The 12,982-nt window shown below is 41.2% G+C and overlaps 1 pseudogene; it reads left to right on the top strand.

Annotated features, from left to right (window-relative positions):
* Window positions 1-3,895: 3,895 nt before the first annotated feature.
* On the top strand, window positions 3,896-12,947 carry LOC103403630 (peroxidase 40-like; annotated as a pseudogene).
* Window positions 12,948-12,982: the final 35 nt, after the last annotated feature.

The raw sequence follows: 12,982 nt of genomic DNA, 5'->3' as shown, positions 1-12,982 counted from the left end.
CATTTCAAGTTTCGAGTTTTGGTTTCTTCAAACAATGCATTTTGCAATAGATTTGTCTGCACGCATTTGCACATTCAGGGATTTCAGGAGTCCAAAAGTACTATCAAATCTAATATTAATAGAACTAAACGAGCAACTGTACATATTGTGTTTGCCATCGCGACAAGTTGCCAAAATGCAACTTCAAACCGTTGAGCACATAAACTAAATATTCAGAAAAGTTTAAACATTGGCTCCACATGCAGCAGTGCAATAAGTTGAATGCTACCCAGATAATCAGATGCCTAAAGGAACTCCAAAAGTGTGTCTCTATATAATCAGAAAAAAAAAGGTGTAATAATATTTGGATATTCTTTGTGTAATTCAAACAGCAGGGGAATATGCTTCAAAAATATGAACAGTTCGATTCCCATTAATTCACTGCTGCATGCCGACCTCGATCGAATTTGAGCTAATTGTGATTTGTGAGTGCGTCTTCAAGGTCTGTCTGGCTGTACAAAATCATGTAAAAAGATATCCAATATCATATCATATTCCCTCCGTGCATGACATTCTTTTAATTTCGTGAGATTTGGAAATTAGAGAAAAGGGAACAAAATGCTTTTTAAGTAACCAATTAGTCAAAAGTAGATACATATATATTTGTGCTTGAGAAGCAAATGAATCCAAATTTGGTTGGATTCCAAAAACTAAAGCTAAAATTAACCCATACAAAGCATGCAGATGCAGAAACTAAATGTACAGCCCAAACCCACTAGAACTCGGCTTGATATTATGCGTCTAACAAACATTTAAGTCATGTACATTTGAGGGGGAAAAATCTGTGCAGAATATCCATTTTTTACCCAAATAAATACATACATACATACATTCAAACATACATACGTACGTATGTACATACATACATATATGGCCTTGTGGGATAAAGTAACGTTTGAGCAAATTGTATGCTTTCCTTTAAAAAAAAAAGAGAATGACTTATATGTAACGTGTTCACAGTCACGTGCCATCCTCTGTCCAATAATACATTTCCGTGAGCAAATTTTTATCCAGATGACAATGTACTACTGAATCGGAACACCACGTGATGATAAATTCGTTTTATGTAAGTTATTCCCTTAATAAAGGGGTAAGGAAAATCAAACTTTGACATCTCTCTTCAAACGTTTAGAATACAGATCATTATACCAATACCTAATTAATTAATATGTGATGTGCAATTTGATGGCCTACGTGCCACTTTGCCATCAACATTTACTTGCTCAAAATTTATCACTGAGGTAGCTATATGAAGCAAAGTTACCTTGCATGTACTGAGTTGACAAGGTAAATTCAGTTTGTCCCACTTGCCTTGTCACTTATATTGGAGGAATTCGAATCCTTAACTCATTTCCCACCATCATTAACCACCTTGGATAATCTCAATTTTCTTCAGCCCCCTTTGCCAGCATCCCTCGGGCATACAATATCAAACCCCTTAGAACCTGGCATCACAGAAATATAAACACTATGGATCATTTTAATCATTGAGTGTAAGCGCACAGTCACTTTCTTTGCTCATAGGATATTATTCTAAACCGGCCTTTTAAGGCCCTTAGGGTAAGAAATTGCACGAACCTTTTTTTTTTTTTTTTTGAGAACTAGGAAAACACATTCTAGGGCTAAGAAGCCGAACAAGAGCAAGAAAGCCTACACAGAGGCAAACACCACGAAAACTAAACCAAAGCAAAGCAGTGAGCAAGGATACAAGCCACATACACTTGAACTAAGTTAAAGTGTCACCCCAAACGCACCACACCAAGTTAATGAGGACAAGGAAGACCATCATTACATAAAACATGCACTAACGAAGATGGGGGTCTGTCAACCCACACAAAATCACACATCTCCATAAGACCAGCAAACGCAAGGACACCGCTGCCATATTGGCTGATCTTGGCACCCAAGACCAGCGACAATTCTGGAAAGCCTCACCTAACCTTTGAGCCCTAGCCAAAATGAGGAAAGCCTCCCAACTGCCATTTTCAAGAGAACCATTTAAACAAGAAATCGCTTGAAGAGAATTAGATTCAATGATAACAGAGCTGAAACCCAACTTGGCACCCAACTCATAACCTCTAAGAATCGCAATAGACTCAGCCACTAAAAAAGAAGGAGCCCAAAGAGAAAACCTTACTGCAGCCGTAAAACTCCCTCATGCATTCCTTGCACGAACTTATTCAAACCCTATCCAATTAGACTGCATGATTTCATTCTTCTAGTTAATGATGTACCTTCAATCGGATTAGAGTGATCTACACTTAATTACCAAATTAATTAGTTAATTTGAAAATCAAAACATGGTATTTCCATTATCCCAAATATTGATATACACGTACATATGCGCTCATCAAACAATGACCTCTTTTAAAAGCTTAATTGACTATTCTCTTAACTACCCTCCGAACATGCTTGACTGTTCATATGTAAGGAATATTCTCTTTAGGTATGAGTCATAGTCTGACACATAAACATTAGGACATTGTTTTGATCAAAGAAAAAAAAAACATTAGGACATTGTTGGGCACCATCTTAAGAATGAGTCATTATTCATTCTTGCAAATCACAGTTTGACGCATATATATAAATAACTCATCAAAATACACATGTCAATTTGCGATTGAAATGCACGTAGGAATGCCTATTTCTAATGGAATAAGCCAAGTATCATCATAAAAACTAACCCGTATATTTAAAATCACAAAAGAAAAGATTATGCACATATCAAACCAATGAGGAACAAATCTGTTTGTACCATACTTGACCAATCCCGAAACTACTGAGCATCGGTCAACGTTATATCGTCAAGGACCCAGAAGAGTTTCCCTCCAACCAGGAAGCCAATCACAACGCATCAGAAGCCAATCATAGCACGACATGTGTCAACATCAGAAGCCAATCACAACACGACACGTGTCAATGTCAGAATGAAACTAGAAACTCTCTTCTATAAATAGAGATCATTCTCTCACAATATTTCCGAAGGTCATTTGTACTAAATCATTCACTTATACTCACTAAAGGAGAGAACCTATGTACTTGTGTAAACCCTTCACAATTAATGAGAATTCTTCTACTCCGTGGACGTAGCCAATCTAGGTGAACCACGTACATCTTGTGTTTGCTTCCCTGTCTGTATCCATTTACATACTTATCCATACTAGTGATCGGAGCAATCTAGCGAAGGTCACAAACTTAACATTTTCTGTTGTACCAAAGTCCCCACTGATTTTGTGCATCAACATTTGGCGCCATATGTGGGAACGACACTTATTCCCACTATCTTCAGCTTTGCCAAGCTGATTTCCACCATTCGTACACTCTCTTTTGACCATGCATCCCTCTCCAACATGGAGAGCGAAGGAAGCCACAGTACACAGAATGACACCCCTATTGCACCTAGTGCGAAGCAACGAAAGAATGAAGGAAAGAGGGTTGCTCTTCAAGCTAAAGTCGATGAGCTAGAAGCTCAGAACAACAAGATAGCAATGAAGAATGAGGTTCTCCAAGAGCAGTATGAGAAGCTCTTTGAGACGCTCCACGAAACTAGGCATACTCAAACACGCAAGCTCGTTGCCCCTGTGGACATCAACCATCATCTGGTGCCCCTCAACACGGAGGGTCACCTCCCTTCGACATGGGTATCCCTAATGAGGAACGGGCTAATCATCAAAACATTGATCAATATGAGACTTCTCTTAACCCAGATGTTTCGACCTGAAGTAGAAGAAGTGGAGGAAGACACCTCATTGTAGAAGGGTTGGAAGGATCGAAAACCGTTTATCGTGACTGCTGAGACTTCCTAAAGCAACGTCGAGAGAATCCTCTCTACATATGCTCGAAGATCAATGACCCAATGGTTTTTGAAAGACTCGGTCCCTTACCACGACCCAGGTCAGCTGCCAATCTAGGGAAGGAACGACAGGTCCCAGAGGAACATGAAGGTACGGGGGACTCTGAGGTATTCCGACAGACTCGCCCTAGAAGTCAGTACAGTGAGTCCAAGAAAAACCACATGCCCTTGCTCAAACTTTCCTACTTCCAAGAGGCGATAGAGACTTACGAAAGAAAATTCCAGTGGTACATGACTCTACTCAGGACCCCCTTGTCCTATAGCTCATTAAGGAAGTAAACAAGTTGAAGGCCGAACGTCAAGCTGAGATACCTGACTGGAACCAACCCAGGTCTGGCCCTCTCACAAGAAGGATCCTCGACACCCCCTCCAAGCGAAGACAAAACAAAAGCTTAGTTTACAACTCTATACTGGAAGAGATGACCCAATTGAACACCTTAACCTCTTTGAGTCCACCATGGCATATCGGATGCACACCGATGAAGAGCAATGTCTTCTCTTCCCCTCCACCCTCTCTAGCGGAGCTCTAAACTGATGACTTGTACACTATTCGCCAGAAGCCAGACGAGTCACTACGAGAGTATTCCGGTCGCTTCAGCCATAAGTATTCTCGCTGCGCTGAGGCAGATGACAAGAGTGCCCTCAAGGCCTTCACAGCAGGCCTACATGATTGTTTCTTCAAGTACATGATCAATGCCAACACTTGAAAGACTTACTCTGAGGTGATGGCACATGCTTACAACCACGTCTCCGTCGAAGCAAGGACATATCAAGGGAACCCCCATATGGTTAACCCCTATTAACAAATGGGAAGTGGAAGTCAAGTTCTACCAAGTGAGGAGATATTGGCCATTCAGACACCAATTGCATCATCTCCTGCCTCATTTAGCTACTCGTTAAGTCACCAAACGTATCTGTCTCTTGGTAAGAGGAATGATTTTTACTTTCAGCAAGCCCATTACAACAAGAGGGATAAAAGTTCGTATCAAGACAACCAGGGGTGAACGTACCGTCGACTATTATGACTATGGGGCCAAGCCTTACTCTTTCAAAGTGGATGACTAGGTACTAAAGGAAATGCTATTATAATAAGGCATACACATTACAAATGTTTTGACTCTCAACTGCTTGGGATCTTTTGTCACATAAGCCATTTGGCAAATATTTAAAGAATAAGGAATTCAGACAACTTCTTCTGAGTCTTTTGGGTTCCTAGCACTGGAACACTTGGTCTACGCTTACCTACCCTTATACTCCAACTCAGAGCTTCAACATGCGTACTTTGACACAAAGTGTGTGATACTAAGTGTTACAACCAACATGGTTCACATATCAAAAGCATGGATCCCTTCATACATAGCAAAACATTCATAAGCATCACTCATATCAATTAACATAAACATTATACATTCCAACACATTCATACATAAACATCATACATTCCAACACATCCATACATAAGCCAAATGTGCTTTGAAAGGGTTCAACATACTTTGTGTCATTCGACACTTGCTACAATGTGCCTAGACACCTTGCCCTTATTCTCACCAACCAGGTGACGAAATGTGAAGAAGGAACTCATCTTCATGCCACCAACCAGGTGATGAAATGTACAACCCGTACTCTAATATCATTTGGCAACCTGCCACTCATGCCACCAACCAGGTGAAGAAGGAACTCATCTTCATGCCACCAACCAGGTGATGAAATGTACAACCCGTACTCTCCTTCATGCCACCAACCAGGTGATGAAATGTACAACCCGTACTCTAATATCATTTGGTACCGTGCCACTCATGTCACCAACCAGATGAAGAAGGAACTCATCTTCATGCCACCAACCAGGTGATGAAATATACAACCCGTACTCTCTTTCATGCCACCAACCAGGTGATGAAATGTATAACCAGTACTCTAATATCATTTGGCAACTTGCCACCAACCAGGTGAAGAAGGAACTCATCTTCATACCACCAACCAGGTGATGAAATGTACAACCCGTACTCTCATTCATGCCACCAACTAGGTGATGAAATGTACAACCCGTACTCTAATATCATTTGGCAACTCGTCATTCATGCCACCAACCAGGTGAAGAAGGAACTCATCCTCGTGCCACCAACCAAGTGATGAAAGGTGATGAAGGAACTCACATTCATACCACCAACCAAGTGATGAAAGCAACTCACCATTCATTCCACCTACCAGAAGACGAGTGGTACAACTTGTACATGTGAACTCCTAGCATTCACAGATAATAAAAAAACCCTCAAGATTGACAACTCAACTAGGGGAGCACTTATGCCCAACAAGAGTTATAGTCACCAACAAAGTCTTATTGCAAGCCAACAACAACTTCAATGCATGGCGTACGAAAATCAAGCTATTCAGCCCTATTGCATCTGCTTCAAACATTTCCCCTCTGTAACAATATAAACACTACAACTCGTAGAAAGCTTCACACTCTTGATCAAGATAGTGTGAAGCAAAACCAATTTATGGTGCCAACAAGAGCTTCATCAAATGAGTTTAACCACAATTCTCAAAAGCTTCACACACTCTTGATCAAGATAGTGTGAAGCAAAACCAATTTATGGTGCCAACAAGAGCTTCATCAATGGAGGGCAACCATAATTCTCAAAAGCTTCACACACTCTTGATCAAGACAGTGTGAAGCAAAACCAATTTATGGTGCCAACAAGAGCTTCATCAAAGGAGTTCAACCACAATTCTCAAAAGCTTCACACACTCTTGATTAAGACAGTGTGAAGGAAAACCAATTTATGGTGCCAACAAAAGCTTCATAAATAGAAGGCAACTACAATTCTCAAACCTTCGAAGCAAATTCAAGACTGTTCGAAGCAAATTCAATTTATATGGTTCATCCAAACCTTCGACTACTATAAGGTGTGGCTTGCATCACAATCTCTTGCTCAACAGTGTGGAAGCAAAATTTGTATATGTTGTCTCTCCCACATTTTCAAATTTCTAGTTTCCCAAAAAAAAAAAGGGAAATTCAACAAAGCTTCATCAATGAAGGACAACTACAAATTCTCAAAAGCTTCACACTATCTTGATCAAGATAGTGTGAAGCAAAATCAATTCATGGTACCCAACAAAAGCTTCAACTCCAAAGCTTCACCTACAAAGCTTCAACTCCAAAACTTCACCTACAAAAGCTTCAACACAAAAGCTTCACCCACAAATGCTTCAATACAAAAGCTTCACCCACAAAAATTTCACCTACAAAAGCTTCACCCACAAAATCTTGACCTACAAAAGCTTCACCCACAAAAGCTTGACCTACAAAAGCTTCACCCACAAAAGCTTTACCCACAAAAGCTTCACCCACAAAAGCTTCACATTATCTTGATCAAGATAGTGTGAAGCAAAATCAATTCATGGTGCCCAACAAAGTTTCAACCTCAAAGCTTCACCTACAAAGCTTCACATACAAAGCTTCAACACCAAAGCTTCACCTACAAAGCTTTAATATATATATATATATATATATTTTTTTTTCTTTCTCGGAAATTCAAAAATTAAAAAATTTGGAAATTCGGAAATTAAAAAATTAAAAAATTCGAAAATAAATTGCCTTGGCCTCCTCTTCTTTGGGTCTAACAACTTTCATAACAAATATATATGAAGAAAGAGTTTTGGGCTACCACTTAGAAAGGAAATGCCTTATTCGTCAACTCCCTCGACCGGAGACTTGGGGGACTTCTACCATATGCTACTACACCTTGATACTCGGAAGTCTCACGACCACTCAGTGACTTGGATTTTTCAAGTCTCCAAACGAGAAGTTTTCCTCACTCGAGAAATTAAGGGAGCACTATCTCAACATACATGTTTCACTCACAAAGCTTCAACATACAAGCTTCAACAAAATGAAAAATTCAAAGAACTTAGTGAAGAAGGCCTTGGTGTATTTAACACAATACGTTGAAATGAAGCAAAGCTTGTTTATTGATATCTCCGATAAGTTACAAATATGTACATATACATGAATCAAAATAAACAAACAAGAGGGAGCCTTCACAAAGGTTACTTAGGAGAAGTCTCAGCAGTCGGCAGAGCCCCAGAAATAGGAGGCACCAGAGGATGATTATTCGAAGCCTCAGCACTAAGCAGAACCCCAAAATGAGGAGGCACCGAAGGTTGATCATTTGGAGCTTCATTACGCGGTACAGCCCGAGAAGACGAAGGCAATAAATGCCTTTGGAACAAACCCACAAACCTCTGATGATCAAGTAAAATCTGACCATCAGATTCTTGTAGCTGGTCGAGCTTCCTCTTCATGTTTGTAGCATAGTCATGTGCGAGCTTGTGCAACTGTTTATTCTCATGCTTGAGCCTTTTAATCTCCTATTTGAGACTTATCACTTCAGCCGCCAATGGTTCAACTTGGCGAGTTCGAGCAAATAGGTGTTGGGCCATATTAGACACAAAACCTGCACACTGAACACTGAGAGCCAAAGAATCCTTAACAGCCAACTCATCAGACCGTTTGGAAAGTAGTCTGTTATCTTTGGGAGTGAAAAAGTTCCTAGCCACCACCGCAGCGGTCATATCATTCTTCATCACAGAGTCCTCAACGGTAAGAGGACCAGTAGGGGATAAGAATAATGGGCGCTATATGTTGTCTTGAGAAGGCATGGCTGCCTCTTCACCAAAGTTCAAGTCAAAACGACAGTCGGATGGGCCAGACATTCTCAGCAATGATGAATGAGAAATGAGGTGCAATAAATCTCTGAAGTAAGGGGAAAATTCGTACAAACAATAACTCTCTGAATGTATTTCTTGCACACAATTGGTGCCCTTATAAAAGAAAGGGCAACAGGGCTGTTGGTTCAAAAATCGAAGAGGCACCACTTTCTACATGCAACATCAGCTCCTCGGGTACCACAGATAACTTTGCCAAAGATCTCTGACAAAGGTTAGACACATAAATTTTGAAGGTCCAGATACCCTATTATTACCTACAAGGGTAAAGGAACAGCACCACTGGTTGATAACTAGAAAGTCCCAAAGTGTGTCAACCTTCGTGCTCCATGGCAAGGCAAACCAGCAAAAATGCCCAACCTTTACTCACATTCGAGAAAACACTCCCAACAAGATTGCTTGCTCAAAAATCGAAGAGGCACCGCTCTTCGAATCTCGAGAGCCAGATCCCAACAGGATTACGTGCTCAAAAATCAAAGAGACACCGCCCTCCGAATCTCAAGAGCCAGACTTCCAACAAGATTACTTTCTCAAAAATCGAAGAGACATTGCTCTCCGAATCTCAAGAGTCAGACTCCCAACAAGTTGCTTTCTCAAACATTGAAGAGGCACTACTCTTCGAATCTCGAGAGCCAGACTCCTAACAGGATTACGTGCTCAAAAATCGAAGAGGCACCGCCTTCCGAATCTCGAGAGCCAGACTCTCAACATGATTACTTTCTCAAAAAATCGAAGAGACACTGCTCTCTGAATCTCAAGAGTCAGACTCCCAACAGGATTACTTTCTCAAAAATCAAAGAGGCACCGTTCTCTGAATCTCGAGAGCAGATCCCTGACAAGATTTCTTGATTGAAAACTGAAGAGGCACCACTCTCCAAACTTCGAGAGCCAAATTTCCTTAGATAAAGCTTGTCTGCAATCTTCACACGCAACATCAGCTTTCCAGATACCACAAACCACTTTTTCAAAGTGCTCTGACAAAGTTAAAACACGCGAAGCTTGCAACTCCCTCTACATTGCTATGACCAAGAAGGGTAAAGGAATAACACTACTACTTGTTGTTAGGGAGACTCCTATATATGTCGACCTCCATCATCCACAGCCAGGCAGACCTGCAAATAAAAAAAATGCTCAACTTTTCTTCACATCCGAGAGGGCACTCTCAGCAGAGTCTCTCGAAATACTCAGCTTCTTTTCCTCCCGATAATACCTCTGCAAACAAGCCATATCAGAGTAAGAGTATCTCATATCATCAGGGTTAAAAGCAAGAGTATCCCATATCATGCTTTTTCCATGTCTTTTCCTTTGGCCTTGTTCTTACCTGCAAGACAATGAGAAAGAGAGCAATCAGTCAGCACTTGAAATCAAGCTTCCAGTCAGGAACTGACTACCTGGAACTGACTACCTGGAACCCATTGCCTGATTACTTACCTGGCATTGCTCTCGAGTACTCATCTTTAACATCTTATGCTTTCAGAGAAGATACCACATCTGCCTGAGGAACAGATAGGGCAAGTGAGAAGGATACAAGGAAGGATGTGGAGACAAGCGTAATAGAACACATGTCGATACATCCACTACTTTGTCAACAGTAAAAGTATCCCATATTATCAGGGTCGAACGTACTCTATATTTGAAGGACTTGTTTTAACCCTCAGATTCTTGAGTCGGCCTTATACTCTGGAGGAAACCAGAAAACCCTCCAGCCCAGTTCAAGAATAAGCCTGTGGAAAGTTACTTCTTCAAAAGCAAAAGTATCTCATATCATCTCTTCTCCATTTGCTTCTCCTTATCCTTGTTGTTGTTTACGACACAAGGAGAAGGAGAACAATCAACCGGAAGCCGAAGTCGAACCTCTGATCCAAGTTGCTTGCTTGGAAGTTTGATTGTTTACCTTGTCTGTTACCTCCTTCGGTAAATCTCCTAGCTCGGCGACTTGGGGGACTTTTACTATAGGGTTTGTATCGCACTTGATCAAGCCCGAAACTACAAGTAAGCTTCAAGTGAAATTGATACATTACCTTGTGCATCTTCATCGGTTAAAGATACCACCCCTGAATGGAGGAAAAGTACTTCCAGAGAAGATGTCACATCTACATATGAGACAGATAAGGCAAATGAAAATGATATCACATTTCGGTACTTAGAAGTTTCGTGATTACTCAATGGCTTGGATCTTGCAAGTCCCCAACTGAGGAGCTTCCCTCACTCTGGAACTTAGGGGAGCACTGTTTGTACCATACTTGACCAATCCCGAAACTACTGAGCACCAATCAACGTTATACCGTCAAGGACCCAGAAGAGTTTCCCTCCAACCAGGAGGCCAATCACAACGGGACACATGTCGACATCAGAAGCCAATCATAGCACAACACGTGTCAACATCAGAAGTCAATCACTACACGACACGTGTCAATGTCAGAATGAAACTAGAAACTCTCTTCTATAAATAGAGATCATTCTCTCACAATATTTTCGAAAGTCATTTGTACTAAATCATTCACTTGTACTCACTAAAGGAGAGCTTGAACCTATGTACTTGTGTAAACCCTTCACAATTAATGAGAACTCCTCTACTCCGTGAACGTAGCCAATCTAGGTGAACCACGTACATCTTGTGTTTGCTTCCCTGTCTCTATCCATTTACATACTTATCCACACTAGTGACCGGAGCAATCTAGCGAAGGTCACAAACTTAACATTTTCTGTTGTACCAAAGTCCCCACTGATTTTGTGCATCAACAAAATCTTTACACTTAAACAACCGATAATAGTCCGTACCCATTTTACCCTTCAGACCTCTTTCACAGACTCAAACACCAAACCTCAGTGACCAAATCTCTGCTAGATGTTACTAAACCCCTCCCATTCAACTTCTTTATCATACAGAAACTTCTACCACCCTAACTCCCCTTTTCACACACCCTAAAGTACTGAGAGAATAGAGAACAGCTAGAACACAATATGGCCACGAAGTTGGCTCTCTTTTCACTATTCTCAACGTTGCGATTGTTCTTGCAATCATGCTGAAAACCATGGGAGGAGGAGGAGGAGGAGGATATGGAGATGAGGATTGTGGTGACCTCTTGGGAAATGATGTGTACAACAATAGATGCCCGGAAGCAGAGGCCATAATATATGCAGCTGCTGGGGTCAGACCCGATGTGTTTGAAGACCCAAGAATGCCAGCCTCTCTGCTTCGTCTCCATTTCCACGACTGCTTTGCTAATGCATGTTTTCTTGTTTCCACTATTTTATACATTATCATATTGCTATATATATATATATATATATTTTTTTTTTTTTTTTAAATGATGTGAATTGTGCAGGGCTGCGATGCTTCAGCATTGCTAGATGACAATGAGAACATTGTTGGTGAAAAAACAGCAGCGCCTAACTTTAACTCTGAGGGGTTTTGAAGCGATTGATGCGATAAAACAGGATCTTGAACTTGTTTGCCCTCAAACAGTTTGACGTTGTTGCAGTTGCTGTCCGAGACTCCATCGTTGTGGTGTGTGCGCTAAGAGCTACATATTTCATGTTTCAATGCAACTGGAAGACTATTCAGGAAGCCTAGATATACTACCTTCGAGTTTCGACTAAAAATTTGAGTTTGAACCTGCAGTCTGGTTGACCTAGCTAGGATGGTCAAATGGGAAGGAAGGGCAGCTTCACTGCTAGCCAATCGTTAGCAAATAACAACATACAGGCCCAAATTCTACTGTTGCACAACTGCTTTCCAAGTTCCGCAATGTAAACCTTTGCTTGAAGCCTTGAAGGACATGGTTGCACTCTCTGGTACTCTCAACTTGCTTCAATTGATTGTTTGTTTGTATTGTGCTTCATCTGAGTGAAAAAATAAGACCGAAATTTTCCTCTGTTTGCCGCAGGTGCACATACGATGGGAAAAGCCCGCTGCACCACCTTCACCGCCCGCCTACAAGGCTCCACCACGGCTCTTGAATACATTCAGTTGCTGCGGCAGCTGTGCTCAGAATCCGACATCAACACGCTGGCAAACCTTGACCTTGCAACCCCAGCAACATTTGACGACCAGTACTATCTTAACCTTCTCTCCGGGGAGGGTTTGCTGCTTTCCGACCAGAATATCACGACCAGAGATGATCAAACGCGTGAACTGGTAGAAACCTACGCACAAGACCCGTCCGCCTTCTTCGGAGACTTCAAAGATTCTATGGTAAAAATGGGAAGAGTGGAAGCTTGGGAGTAGTTACTGGGATGAACGGAGAGATTCGTAGGAATTTGCCGAAGTGTCAATTGACCTCTTAGCCTAAAGTGGTAAACCACTTTCCTACAGTGGAAGGCTCAATTAGTTAGCTTTGTAATGCTAATTATGGCAAA

The sequence above is a fragment of the Malus domestica genome, chromosome 16 (assembly GCF_042453785.1).
Source record: "Malus domestica chromosome 16, GDT2T_hap1".
Taxonomy (NCBI): domain Eukaryota; kingdom Viridiplantae; phylum Streptophyta; class Magnoliopsida; order Rosales; family Rosaceae; genus Malus; species Malus domestica.
The sequence above is the reverse complement of the archived record's forward strand: the minus strand, read 5'-3'. Positions and strand labels throughout refer to the sequence as shown.